The sequence below is a fragment of the Pollachius pollachius genome (genome assembly GCF_949987615.1).
Source record: "Pollachius pollachius genome assembly, chromosome: 1".
In the NCBI taxonomy this organism is placed as follows: Eukaryota; Metazoa; Chordata; class Actinopteri; order Gadiformes; family Gadidae; genus Pollachius; species Pollachius pollachius.
The window spans coordinates 2524224-2539223 of record NC_136934.1 but is presented as its reverse complement, the minus strand read 5'-3'; the positions used below and the strand labels follow the sequence as shown (position 1 = coordinate 2539223).

Sequence of the window (15000 nt, the reverse complement as noted above, 5' to 3'; positions counted from 1 at the left end):
TGCGTTCAGGGTATTAAGTGGTATCAGTGTAGGCGATCCTTTCATTTAAAGGCTTCCACGCTGAAGTAGCACCATCAAATGTGTTCCGAGATGCCTCAAGGGTCTGTGTAGGATTCAAACCAACGACAGGAGGGCAGCGGAGGGATCACACTTGTTTTCTCGAACCAGCGGCGACCGGGTTGTTCAGGCTAATTGAAATTGATATCAAACGCATCATCTCTTCCAGTGAAGTCCCTGAAGATACCCTTTGAAAGAGAGCTGCCACTTGCAGCCATCCTGAAGTCAACCAGCAGGCTGGTTTCTCTTGATAAGTCAACTAGCAGGCTAGTCCTTCTTGATATGTCAACCAGTAGGTTAGTTTATCTTGAAAAGTTAACCAGATGGCTAGTCTTTCTTGATAACTCAACCAGCAGACTAGTCCTTCTTGATAAGTCAACCACCAGTTTAGCCTCATATTTATTTCCCTCTCACCGCTGACATAATACGATGAGGGACGAGATGGCGTCACTATTTTGACATCCGTCTGCGGCTCTGTAATCAGCGCTGAATCAATTCCTCCTCGGTTTCCATTTAATTTGACTCCTGCCTCTGTGTGGATGCTGCGTCCCCATGGAGACACAAGTCTTCCATCACAAGAGAGTCAGGGGCCCGTCCTCGGCTCCTGGTGTCCCGGCGAGAGGCTTGAGCTCCAGTGGCCCGGTGCACCCTGGGTGATGGGCCAGGGGGTCTGGCCGCAGCCATAGATCACGCCCAGACTCACGGAGCCATCACCGAGACGGAGGGCTCCAGCTGCCGTCCTTCATGTGATTCCTCCCTGGATCCCCGGACAGTAATTTAGATGATGTAAGTGAAATACGCCATCGCCGGAGCCCACCCTGAATCTTGCTGTTTGTGTGGGGGGTGGGGCTTGGGGGGACAGGGAGGCAAGGGAGTAACATGCTGACTTGTTCGGTGCTGTCATCGCGTGCGACAGAGGGGTATTTTCATAGACGTGCAGGAGCAATTCGGCACAACTTGCTTTCAGGTGTTGCCAAGAAGGCAATGACAAAAGCTGCAGCTCCGTTCAAAACACTTTCACGATTAAGTGCTCCCCGTTTACCACGCCATCTTCACTCCTGAAAAAAAAAGGAAAAAAGGAAAATTTCAAAAGCATTTAAATGTAGAGAGAAGCTCTGTGCTGTCTCTGTGGTTCACTCTGCTGTACACCCTTTCATTCTTGAAGTCAAAGTCCCACTCCTAAGTGATGTTTTAAAGCATGAATGTTTTTGTATAAATACATTTTATAAAATAGTAAAAAAATAAAAATAGTGCAAATCACAGGGTGAAGCGCTGACTGAATTCCTGTTTGTTCTTTCCTTTGGAAAAAGCGGTGAGGTTTGTCCGAGTTGTGAGGGAAGGAACAGCACAGTAAGATGACAACACCACATTAGACTAAATATACGCCTGAAGACGCAGGGGTGGTTCACCCACGCCTCCCTCGACCCATTCATCTCGGAAGCTCTTGGCAAGATGTCTTTTCTTTAGAAATATGCCTTGACTCTCTTACATATGCACATAATTAATCCTTTCTTCCCTGTGATGAGACCAATCGCCTCCGGTCGCTCCCGACGCTTTTATTTTAATCCTACAATCCCAAACATTTCCCTTTTCACGCCTGTCACAGCCCCTTTCTCCCTCGCTGGCTTCTTTCATTTAGGGCTAGCAGACATCAGGCTACGCTTTGGCATTCCACTGCTTATTGATAATGCTCACATGGTTCCTCTTACAGCAGAAAGAAGATATTTGTGTATTTTCTCCCCTTTGCAGGTTATCACAGGTAATCTCCTTCTCAGACAAAATATTACCATATCTACTCCCTCTGTAAGTGCTGATCTGGGATCCTTTCTGCCTTTAAAGCCATTATGCACCGGGCCTCCAGCAGTCGGCACTTAAAAGTTTGAAGGGTGTATGATTCAAGAGGACCCAAACACTGCAATTAAAACCCCAAGGCACAAAATCATCTTTGATTAAATGCTGAATATTGCAGTCGCTCTTTCTGATTGGCGAAATGAAATGTGATGCAAGCCAATTCCATCCGGAGATGGCGTTGTACCGGTTGTTGTACCAGTTGTGTGTGGTCGGCCGTCTATGGCTTGGGTTTCACCGTATTGATTATCCTCATTATCCGCCAATACTTGTCATAAGTATAATGAAAATAACTCGTAAAACAAGTTGCGATAACGAATCCCATCTTCCTGTTCTTCTTTTGAAAGCCGAATTGAGCGATCTTACGTTTAGTGAACCTTTGATGAAATTAACAGAGAACGAAGAAATGAAACCCAATGAAGATAAGCCATTAGTGCTGGGTGGTAAATGGCAGCTCTGACACTGCCAGGATAAGGGGTTCCGTCGCCACGGTTGCAAGAGCATAAATCCTTTTACTGTAACGATGGGTAAAAGCATCCTCAAATGCCATATAGTACATAAGGTTCTGGGCAAAGTTCAAACGCGCCTACTCTGCCCTTTCGAGGTATCTAAAGACCGCGAGAGAGATAGCGCTAGTTGGCGGGGAAAGATGGAGTCGGAGAGAGAACATGAAGGAACATAGCAGTTGGAATGTCTCTGAGCAGCCCTGCGTTGTTCTAGCTGCCTGCTGTTGGGGCCACAAGCACCGAGACCTCCGCCGCTGCCAACACGTGATGTGCTGACGGCGCAGCTTGGTTCGCATGTTATAGACGACTCTGTGCCCTCAATCTCTCTCTTCATCAGGAAGCTCAGAGGAAACCTGCTCACTTCTGCATTTTCATGGACTAGCCTAAAGCAAGATAAGGGAGACGGCAGGTAAAATCTGTCATGCACACCCCCTTGTGTTAGCAGTCGCTTGGCCGTTTGGACCAAAGCACAAAGGGGCTAGTTGGAGCGAGAGGGCAAGCGCTGGTCTGGATTTTATTTCCGCTTCATCGATTAAAACGTTGTTCGGAGCCATTTTCTTAAAATCCATTCAATGGTACGCCCAGGAAGAATGTCTCTATCTTTCTGCTTTGAACGATATCTCCACGAACTGCTTGGCCGCACATTACCCGCACAGCCGGGTAATGTGCGGGACAATCGCAGCGTCGGTTCGCATTTAAAGAGCATTTCTAAGATGTTCAACCTTGCCGGCGTTGCCTTGTGCTCATCGTCCTTGGTCAAGAATGTTCCTGGGGCCCTTCAAACTCAAGTGAGTGTGTTCCCCCGGGACCCGACCTAAAGGGGGTCAGGGTCAGGGCCGACCCATGGTCGGCCCTGACCCTGACCCCTCAGGTCGGGTCCCGGCAGCCCAATCGACAAGGCTATTTTTATCCACCCCACTGACGGATCAGGTGCAGCTGATCAGCACACCTGCTCCTGGCTGCTAAGGGGGACCGCAGTGAGAGGAAAAAAGGGAAAGAGAAGCAGGGGCTCGTACATCAAGATGTCACCGGCCAGAATTGTCCAGGGGGGCCCTCGGGATCACGGTTTCCCCCCATTAGGGTCGCGACCAGAAACCCACCTGAAATCCCATTTTCCATGCGGTGTCGGCCCCAAGCCAAACACACTGCTCATAAAACAAACTCCCTCTGTCTATGATTCCAGAGACCAATGGTGAGCTATGGCCGGGGCCTTGGCCCACAATGTCTGTGAGCAGATTGTCCACTACGCCACCTCAACCCCCCCCACCCCCCCCCCCCCAGCTCGCTCTATTCCCATCCTAGCCCTCCTGGTGTCGACGTAATAACATTTTAGTGGCCGCCCTCGCCCCCAAAGTAGTTACCAGGCTTTGCTTTTATAGGCAGAGGCCAGAAAATAAATAAAAACAGAATAAAAGAGGAAGGGAATACAGAAGGAAACCGCAGCCACACTCTGTCATCCCGGCCCGGGTTTGAAGATCCTCCAGAAATGATTTCCACAACCTCCTGCCGTCAGCCTGCAGGATGGTCCATCAAAGACATTCAAATCCACCCCTCCACCCCGACACCACCCACTCAGCTCCACCTACCAAGCTCCACCCTCAGCTCCACCCACCCAGCATGCCCCCACCTCCACCCTCCTAGCTCCACCAAACCAGCTCCAGCCTCCTAGCTCCTCCTTCTGCTCCACCCACCCACCTCCACCCTCGTAGCTCCACTTCCCTAGCTCCATACTCACTCCCCCTGCGAGCACCACCCCCAGTAACCCCATCCAGTGCCACCCTCCGCCCCTCCAGAAGCTAGGACTGGGTGGCTGGCTGTTGTTCCTTTAGACGGGCAGTGATGTTAAGGTGGAGGAGCAAAGAGCTGACAGATGAGGGTCCACCCGTCCGTCACCTGGGGGGCAGGTGAGGCCGCTCTAATTGGGGCTGCAACAGGCGAGCAGAGGACACAGACCTCCCGAGCAGCTGTCACAGCGGGACAGGCTGAAGGGCTTTGAGAGGATTGGGAGTGAGTGTGTGCAACGAGGGTTAGTGGAAGCCTGTCTTGTTATCCTTTACGCGGGCGATGCTGAGGCCGGACGGCGGGGCCCCGGGCTCCGTGGCTCCGTGGCAGGCCGGTGACAGCGTGACACGGCTGTGGGGTTGAGAGGCAGGGCTCAGGCTCCAGGCTGGGGGTGACTTCGGGGCTGACACATGATAGTGATCCAGGTTGTCTCTTGTCATGTGTGAACGTGCGTCTGTTCATATGGAAATGGACAAGAGACCTCGAAGATATTTGTAATGATTGTAAGCCATCGTTATAGCGGGTTCAGTCTGTGTTGATTTGCATACTGCTTCCCTGTGGCTCTCGAACGTTCCTTGACATATAATAACTCTCTGGCAACTATTTGGCTTTGTTGCATCGCTAACAAAGCTTCCGGTTGCCTCCGCCAGTAAGTTGCACATTGCCATATTTGCAAATCTCAGCACAAACCTCTCATGTGCCCTGGGCTGCGCTACATTTACACAGCGCTGAATGCTGATTCGAGGACATGAAGGAAGGCAGGGAAGGAAATTGATTCAAATGAATCATGAGCCTGAATTGCATTACATTTTCAAATATGGACACACATTCAGAGATTTGCATGTACCTTTTTTAATTTGTGTTCTTAATTTCGCTGTTGCAGAAATAGACATACTTTACAAAACGAATGCGCTACATAACTAAATGTACTCAAGAGGTGTCAGTGCCTCTCAGTGTGATTAAAATAACCGTCTGGGTCGCATGCTCATCAGGACCATATTGGGCGGCATGTGGCTCAGGAGGCAGAGCGGGTTCGCCGGCAACCGGAAGGTTTCTAGTTCGATCGCCGGCTGGAGTGTCGAGGTGTCCCTGAGCGAGACACATCACCCTGACTGCTCCTGATGAGCTGTGTTTCGCCTAGTATGGTTGATTCCGCCGTCGGTGTGTGAACGTGCGCATGAATGGGTGAATGTCAGGCGAAAATGTAAAGCGCTTTGAGTGGCCACTGGTTAGAAAAGCGCTGTATAAATGCAGTCCATTTACCATTGTTGACCATCTGCTCTCCGTGACCATGCAGACTTCCTGCTCAGGACAAGCCTCACCCTGCGTCAGAACCTGCGGCCCTGCAGCAGCAGAGCCAGCTCTCAGTCGACTTCCACAACTCCATTCTGTGTGTTGACACTCGCTCAGCTGGGCATCAGCCAATCGGAACGGCGCTACAATGGCCGCCGCCTTGCCTCTCGTTCCTCCCCGTGGCTCGCCGGGGGTCACACCGTCTCGCCGGGGGTCACACCGTCTTGCCGTCTTGCCGTCTCCCCGGTGACCCGTTTCGCCAAGTGTTTCTCAATAAAGGTTGCTAAGGGGCTAAGAGCCTAAACAGCCCCCACGGTCACGCCACCGCGACTGTTTGTGGCTGGTGGTGATGTATCGCTGTAATATTCACTGTCGCCATGGTAACCCGCGCTAAACAACTGTGACAGTGTCTTCTGTGTCTGCCCATGGAGAATTTGGCTTATAGTAGGGGAGTACATTACGCACTACCCCGGCGCGGAGGCAACACGGATCCCTGAGGCTTAATGCTTTGAACGGAGTCTTGAAAAGGAATTATACAACCGGTGGTTCAAAATACCAGGGCTTTGCTGGGCTCCTGCGTCGCTTGACTCAAGTTTATCCATTTCCTCTCCTGAATTACACTTTTTCGTCGTTCCTCCCAGCTCTTCCCGACAAACTGATTATAAATAAAGTAGTGTGCCTTCTTAAAAAACGGTTGGTTTATGGGTTTGTTTGCTCTTTCTCTTCCTGAGTGGAGGATCGCGTTCGTTACAGCTAAATTGTCATAGACCCTGGCACAGATTTCCCGTTTACCGCGACGGAGCAGAACGTTGTATCGGCGTATTTCTCCCAACAGCGTCGGGGGTCGGATTCATGGAGCCGGCGTGATGAATGTCTTGACACATCTGTGACCATTATTTTAGAGCACTTCACAAAAATCAATAGAGTTTGCTGCCGCTGCCAGATGCCATGATATCCCTGAATGCTTTATTTACCTCTTTATGCGGGGAAGATTTGAAGTACCATTCACCGCTGACTAATGGACGGACTGCCCTGACGAGCCACCCCGCGGCTGAGGAGCCATAGAGTATCTAATCACCTCTAACTGTCACTCCGCCTGTCTCCTATTCATATTCCACTTGGCCCTGGCTCTCATCAATAATAAGTAAGAATTTAGCGCAGGCAAGGATAAGCGGGGAAAGAGTGTGTGTCCCGTGCCCCCACCGGGGCCCGGGGGGGCCCCCGGGCGAGGCTGGTTCGAGGCCTGGTTCTCCTCTCTCTGAGTTAATGAGGCAGATGTCAGGTAGGCCAAAGGAGCTTCTCCTCAGTGCATTGAGCGGAGGGCCGAATCAGGGGCCGGCCGCTATAATTGGCACCTGATGTGCTGGATGAGCTCATTGCGCTGACATTCATTACACTTAATAATGGACTCTAGGCTCCGCGCACGCCCTCCCAGTTCTAACCAGCTGTCTGCCCGCGACCTCAATGCCATTAGGTTTCCAGAGCCAGGTTTTATGTGGCACTGCCTTGACACACGTTGCCGTGCGTTGCAAGAGGCGGCCGGACGGAGCTATTTGTTGAGCAGCTCTCCCCGTTTGCGGCTGTAAAGACTGTGACCCCCCCCCCACCTACACCACCCAACACCTGCATGTAGTCGCGTCCGGAGTCCAGACAGCGCTATCGGACCGAGCCTTTCAAGCTGTCAGGGTCTGCCGTTGCTGGCCAGCCTCGCCGTCGCCCCGACTTGCCAACCAGGACCCCCTGGTGAGGCAATGTCGCTGCCAGGCTGCCCGGCCGCCCGGCTTCCTCTGGCAGGGTCCGGCCTGACCTGTCCTGTCCAATCAGCATCCAGCTCTCGGGCCAGTGCTGCGTGAGCAGGAAAGGGGTGTCGAGGGAGAGGGAAGCTCTATCGCTGGAGGAACCTCTGCTCTGCTGAAAACAAAGCCGTCTCTTATTTCTGCCCCTTCCACACTTTTCCGAGCCGGGAGAGAGAGAGAGACGGGGAGAGGGAGGGAGGGCGTAGTGGGTAGGAAAACCCTGGCAACTGAAGAGCAGCAAGCAGCCGTTTGCATCAAACACCATTTTGTTGCAGAGCCCAACCGTATAGAAGGAGTGTATGTTTTGCTGTTGCTTACTGTTGGTGACCTACATGGCTGCTAGCTTGGCACCTCGCTAAATCAAATGCACATCAGGTCCTGTGTTCTCTGGGAAGTGTTTTGGAGCAAGGCGGGAGCACTGTGGAAACTAGGTGTAATTGCGTTGTGAGCAGATAGGGATTTATTTCTATTTTAAGGTCACAGTGTTTCTTGTGCAATGGAAGCAGAAGAAATATTCACTTGTAACATTTCCAGGATCGGCTAATTTAAAGTATTTTTTTCTAATTTAACAGGCGTTCAATGAAACCACAAGAATAATTGTTGTTTGGGTCTTTATTGGGCAGCGGTGCTAATGAGCGTTTTTTGGCGTGTTTCTATTGCCGTTTGAATCCAACAATTAGGATGACCAAAAACCAAACAAAAATGTTAATTCTCCCTCTGGCCCAACCACTCCACATCAACGGGAGCTGGAGAGTGAACGATCACGGCTCTTCCCCAAGTTATTAACGAGCAGGGAACAGAGGCTCGCATGGCAGCAGAGACACAGAGATAGCACTGGGAGCCACTGCGCTGATGATTGGTATTCCTTCCCTTTTTTCTCCCCCCAATATTATTTTCCTCCGATACTGAGCTGCACAATAAAGTTTGTCAGCACATTGTGTGCAAAGTGGAACGGCTAAGACAAAGAGCATAAGAGGCTCCCTGATAAGGCATGCGGCTCTCTTATTCGTCTGTACCAACGAATGCTGACCGCCGTTCGTTTACGCTGAACAGCTCTGCAGTCAGCTGCAGTGTGTGTACGCGGGTTCTTAATTAACTCCCCCATGACGGCCGGCCGGCATTTGTTTCTGACATTAAAGCAAATGAAAAAAAAAATTGAAATAAAAAAAGTAGGTCTCGTTAACTTTGTCTAAACAACTGCGAGGACCCTCCTCTCTCCTTGGGGTGCCCCCGTGTGTGCCTGTTTGCAGAACCTTGCTGTAAATAGCACGCTGCGGTAAACGCTGTAGCAAGGGTTTTACCTTCCGGGACCTTAAGGTGGACACGTAGCGGAGGAATAGATTGCCGCGGGAGGGTTATCTACATAAAGTGGATAGCGGCTGTGTGTTAATGAGACGAGCCGGGGCGCAGGGGGCAATGAGCGCAGATAAAACCGCCATGCTCTGCGTGCACTTTTACCCTCTGTTAAACTTGAGGAAAGGGCAGCTCTTTCAAGTCTGCCAAATGTGGGTCACACGGCTCTCTGCTTGTGGTCCCTGTGATCCTGCTATGCATAAATAAGCGCGAACAGCAGAAGATATTTCCAACCAGGCTCCATAGGGTTTCTCCAACACCCCCGATGCCCGGTATCGGCCCGCCCGCCTCTCTCTCTTTCGGAGGGGAGCAGTGCTGCCAAAAGGATTGGCCAAAAGCTTAGTTTATTTCAGGAGTATATAGAGCACCCCCTCCCCTTCATGGAACACCTTCTGGTGTGAAAAGCTGAGCGTGGAGCCTCTCACAAATGGCCCACCACCGAACCAGTATATATTATCATGTCTCCTCTGAGCGCTTATGATACATACGCAGTACACCATTCAAGAAAAAATGGCCACCGGGGGTGTCAAGAAGAATGTGCCATCCAAATATATATATAAATATATATCTCTGGGTTTCTATGACATGTCTCAGCCGCTCAGGGCGAGGTAATGAAGTGCAGTAATGTTAAACAGGTACACCTACTGGCCCACAGTGAACGTCACTGAGTGGGTGTCAGGTCCCTGTCAGAGCTGTCCACAGCTACATGAGGTGGACGTACAGCGTGTTTTAAATAGGGGATTCTACAGCTCTTTCTTGGAGAGTATTGTTGTATGTCAGGAGACAGGAGGTATGTGTGGGGGGGGTGGGTGGAGGTGGGCGGGTGGGGGGGGGGTGTATTCTCTTGAGTTTCATGGCAAGAAACGCTTTAAAAGGCAGCTTGAGTCCCACAGCCAGATTGTTCATCATAGCCGGACTGTCCGTTCCCATGACGGCAAGCAGCAAACTGAACAAGCGTGAAGGTCAAGGATGACAACTCGGAGCTGTAAGTTTTGTCAGGAGAGAAAAGTAAAAAGCGGTACTCTGTGTACCAAATGGAAACGGAGAATCTCAGACAGCGAACTCTGAATCAACAGATTTGCCTGGGAACAAACAGCCGTCTGGGTCTATAGGTCTACTATGACTGAACTCCTAAACGTGGCAAGCACTGAGAATTTTTCCCTTTTCTAGCTAATGATAAAAACAAGCCAGAAATGTTCCCTGGTGACATAAAGCAGCACGCAGTACTGGCTTTGTGTGATGCTTCATGGCTGCAGAAAATAAATAAACAGCTGAAGAAAGAAAGAAACCCAATTGTTATTGAAGGTAAGTTTGGCCTCCACAGATTTGGTCGTAGGTAGCTTTTTTGTTTCTGTACCGATTTTCTCCTTATTATTGAACTAAACCAGAATTGTGCTGATTTGTATCAGACAGTTTTATAAGTTCATTGTTTACCTCGCACAAAGCTTATTTGATCCAAAACATCGATTGTTGTGAGAGTTTGCACACTTTAGTTGACGAGCATATTTTGTCAGCTGTCACTTCACACAATTGATATGTTTGGCGTTACCCCAGAAGTCGCGACACTGTCTGACGGCGAGGCCGCTCGCCGCCGCGCTACATGGTGCTCACTACACAAATCCTCCGCTCTCAGCGAGACATCATCAGATACGTGCAGGGGATCAGGGCACTCTGAGAGGCTATCACCACCTCCACCTCCACCTCACCTCCTTCCCCTCCCTTCCTCCCTGTCAGCCCTTTCAGGTTTGATCTCTTACCCAATGCAGGGCCGGGGGTGGGGGGGGGGGAAGCTTGAAACAAGAACGAGTGATTGCTCAGGGGAATGGGGGTCTTGAGGCGGTTGTTGTGAAGGTGAGGGTGGTGTTGGTGGTGGTGGTAGACAGTAAGCTTGAGTGCTTGCGCTACGTGTTAAGTGTCAGGTACTGGGGCTGGACAATACTGATCAAGCAAGGTCACAGACACACTCATGCAAGCACACACCTGTGCGCAGACACACACAAACACACACTCTCGGCCCACTCATAATTAGCGCTAATCGCTAGCACTTTTGTAAAAAGCTTCTGGCTGCCAATTATCATTGATTACACCCTATTAGCTGTCGGGAAGGTGAGATGGGTCACCACTGTGCCTTTGTGAGAAAACTGTAGAAATATCTGTGTTGATAACAAAGAAAGAAAGTGTTGGTTTTTTCCCCTGCGCTTACGCTTATGATCACTATTTAGCTAGCAATCAACCACCTGTGATCATCATTCTAAACGCTTGCATACATGCCGCCAGAACGCAACCTTTCAGCCGACATCCGGTCCATGTCTGAAGTGGAGCCCGGCATTCAACCAATTCATTATCTACCTTTTCCCGATAAAATAAACCAATGGTTTTGCCAAGGCTCTTTTTTACCTCGGACCACAAACCGAGAGCCAGGGCAATCGTCCCGGTAATTAGCCAAGCAAAACATTTGCTTGACTGAATAAACGGAGACAGTGCCTCAGTCTCGCTCGCACTCCTAACGCAACAGAACGCAGGCGGGCGCGAGCAGGAGAAGCAGATTAATAAATAATGGAGAGAAGACGAAGGGAAGGGAATCTGAAACCCATTTGCATTGCACAATTGATTTCCTGCAACTAACCTGTCCACGGTGTCAGTCATTCTGTCTTTTGAGTTTTAATTAAATCCCTGAATGAGTTCTGTTCGGATTTCTGATTTGAAGCCGCGATCGATAGCAGCAAAGTGTCCAAAGATTGGACCGGCGTTCACTAAATCAATTCCAACAATGCTTCCAGCCCGGGGCCCCTGCGGAGAGGGAGTCCAGCACACAATGGGTGTCAGAGGAGATAACATCGCTCCCGCTGCACCCATCTGGTCACACCCCGGCCGAGCCGCTCTCTCCCCTCTAGCCCCCGTTCTGGCGATATGATCTCGCTCTGGACGTTATAATGGGATGTAGGTCTTAGAGGATGGTGATGAAGATTGAATTATCCCCGCTGTAATGCACACAGGGCCAGGGGAGTTGTCTATAGATAGACCTGACGCGCAGAGTGAGTGATCTCTGCACGTGCACACATAAATCTTACATACCGCAGGCGGTATGTACATACATGATGGATGTCGGCCTCATCGTGAGTACAATGTCTTTTATCTGCTACAAAGACCGAACACAGCCGATCAGGTCCAACGGGGATTTACTTGAACGTGAAACCCATACCAAATGAACTCTCCCAGTTTTTTGACTGGAAGCCCAACTAGGGACTTAAAGTTACTGTGTTATTTTTTTTACGTTTTCCCAAAAGCACTTTGTTTGGTAATTAAAACTTCTTAGTTTCTCTTTTAAGTCCCTTAGCCCGGAGGATCCATACCCTTACATTTCTTTATTCTGAATCCCTCAAAGGACAGATTTCTGTTGTTAAAGTTCAGTTTTCAGCTTGTATCATCAGGACAGTTTAGTCTGTTTTCTACTCTCATCAGGACAGTTAAGTCTCTGTTTTCTTCTCATCAGAACAGTTTAGTCTGTTTTCTTTTCTCATCATCATGAGTTTAGTCTCTGTTTTCTACTCATTAGGACAGTTTAGTCTCTGTTTTCCACTCATCAGGGTAGTTTGGTCTCTGTTTTCTACTCATCAGGACAGTTTAGTCTCTGTTTTCTACTCTCAAAAGGACAGTTTGGTCTCTGTTTTCTACTCATCAGGACAGTTTGGTCTCTGTTTTCTACTCTCATCAGGACAGTTTGGTCTCTTGTCTACTCATCGGGGCAGTTTAGTGTGTTTTCAACTCGTTTCAGGTTTAGTGGGTTACCATTTTAAATCCCAAGATGGTCACTTTCACTTATTGCTCACCTCCAGCAGGTTGTGTTGATACATGTTTAATGAAGTGTGTGTGTGTGTGTGTGTGTGTCTGTGTGTGTGTGTATGTGTGTGGATTGGGGAGGTTGTAGGTGACTGACAGCTTTAATATTATGTTTTGCAAGCTTTTTGTCAGCGGCGATGGCAAGAGGTCAAGTGAAATATTAACAAGGGCCCCCAGCAGTCCAGCCAATCAATTACCGAATGATATATTCATCAATCAATGACACCGGATTGATGCAGGAAAGATGAAATTCAGCAGTCTGGGTTGCTGGCGTAGCGGCTGAAGCCTCACAGGCTTAAATCACGGCTGCCGATACGTCTTATTAGAGGAAGGTATGCTAAATACATGAATTGCCATTTTTCTACCATTAAAATACGATGTGTGTGTGTTTATTGCTGCTCTACACACAAACGTAATGGAACACTTTCAACCACTATGCTTTTTGAGGTACCGTGCCAAAATGCCGGAATGAAATAAATAGTAATATTTTATTTCTTCAAGTATTTTGTAATGTTCCACATGTCACGGCCACACTTGTCCCGATTAAAAGTGTAACCAAATGTATGAGTTGTATGAGTTCAGAGACCAGCTATTGGCCAGCCGCCGGTGTGGTGTGTATATAAGATTTACCGCCCAGGTTTAGAGCACCATCTCCCCCACACGCCTGAGAGTGGGCCCTGGGCCCCCGCTATCAGGGGCTGTGTGAAAAAAAAAACAGGGACAACCTCCTGGCTTCTGGCCCTCAGCGCAGCCAATGACCAGCGGGCCGAGCCCCCAAGACTCCTGCAAGGATGACAGGGTGATTACGGGGGTCCGCGGGGAGCTGGGAGGGGGGGTACAGGGTGGTTAATGGGATGGACCATCCGCTCCATGTCTCCCCGCAGGGCGGATGAGTTGGATGGTGAGCCAGAGTCAGACAGGCCGGGATCTGGGGGTGGAGCTGTGTGTCGGCGTCGGTTTGTTCTGTTGAGTTCTGGCATACTCAGAAGAGGTGGCGTTTTGGGAGTTAGCTTGGTGTTAGCACAGATGTTGTGGCGGTTTGGGAGTTAGCTTGGTGTTAGCACAGACGATGTGGCGGTTTGGGAGTTAGCTTGGTGTTAGCACAGACGATGTGGCGGTTTGGGATTTAGCTTGATGTTATTACAGACGACATGGAGGTTTGGGAGTTAGCTTGGTGTTAGCAAAGACGATGTGGCGGTTTGGGATTTAACTTGATGTTATTACAGACGACATGGAGGTTTGGGAGTTAGCTTGGTGTTAGCACAGACGATGTGGCGGTTTGGGAGTTAGCTTGGTGTTAGCACAGACGATGTGGCGGTTTAGGATTTAGCTTGATGTTATTACAGACGACATGGAGGTTTGGGAGTTAGCTTGGTGTTATTACAGACGACATGGAGGTTTGGGAGTTAGCTTGGTGTTAGCAAAGACGATGTGGCGGTTTGGGATTTAGCTTGATGTTATTATAGACGACATGGCGGTTTAGGAGTTAGCTTGGTGTTCTCAAGTTAACGGCCTCGAGCTAACGTTGTTGTGCTGTTGTTGTTTTGATATGCTTTCCCGGGGACCATTCGGGTGTTTTATAAATATTAGATTAGTGTTTCAAAAAGCTCAACCATAAGAAAAGATCAAACCTTATTAAACCCTGAAGGGGAATTGTGGTCCTGCCGCAGAAACAGCATTTCAAGTCAAACAAGTGAACATGAAATACAAATAACAATAAAAAATGCAATATCTGCAACAGATGTTTACACAAAATTATACCTTTAAACCAGGCCCCCTTTTACATAATGCATGAACCTAAAAATTTAATCTAATTGAAACATACATTTTTTTAACTGTATAGTCTTTATAAATTCTTAATGCTCAGTTTATTCATATTTACCATATTCTTGGGAGGCCCACATTAGTCTCACGTGTCCACTCTGAAATTGTCTTTTGTAAACTTGTTTACTAATTAGTAGTTCATTGTAATATAATTACGATTTACTGTATTAGAAAACCAACTCCAATTAAGCAATGGGACACATCTTAAATACATATTAGTATCTGAAGGGTTGAAAACTTGCTTCATGCATAATTAACATCGCTATTTGCTGATTCTCCTCTTCATCACTTGGTCTTGTTGCTTGTGTGTGATAGAGACCAAGTCCTGGCTATAATAGGAACAGATTTTTATGAAGGAACAGATTTTTAGTAATATGCAAATCGCTATCATCTGTATTTCCAGCGCCAACATTTCTTCAGCAACTAGCAGACTAATATGGGACCAATTGATTCAGCAGAATTCAGAGGATTAGGAAAGCTCATGTTTATACATGAGGAAGTGATGTGATTGTGATGAGCTCGCGGCTAGCTCACACAGCCATCCCTCTCCATTATGACTGCTAACATGGCTAACAAGCAGTTTCTCAGTGGATTGTAATGCTAATATGTAAAACATCCATCCTCTTAGCCTGGCAAGTAGACAACGAAGCGAGGTGAGCTAACTGGATCAAGTTGCAATCATTATATCCAGCTGGGCCAAT

General features: G+C 48.8%; 1 protein-coding gene across 1 annotated transcript in view; it reads left to right on the top strand.

The window, feature by feature from the left end:
- unc5db (unc-5 netrin receptor Db) overlaps positions 1 to 15000 on the top strand; it is a gene marked incomplete at both ends in the record, with an annotated part of 128939 nt that overhangs the window by 32117 nt on the left and 81822 nt on the right.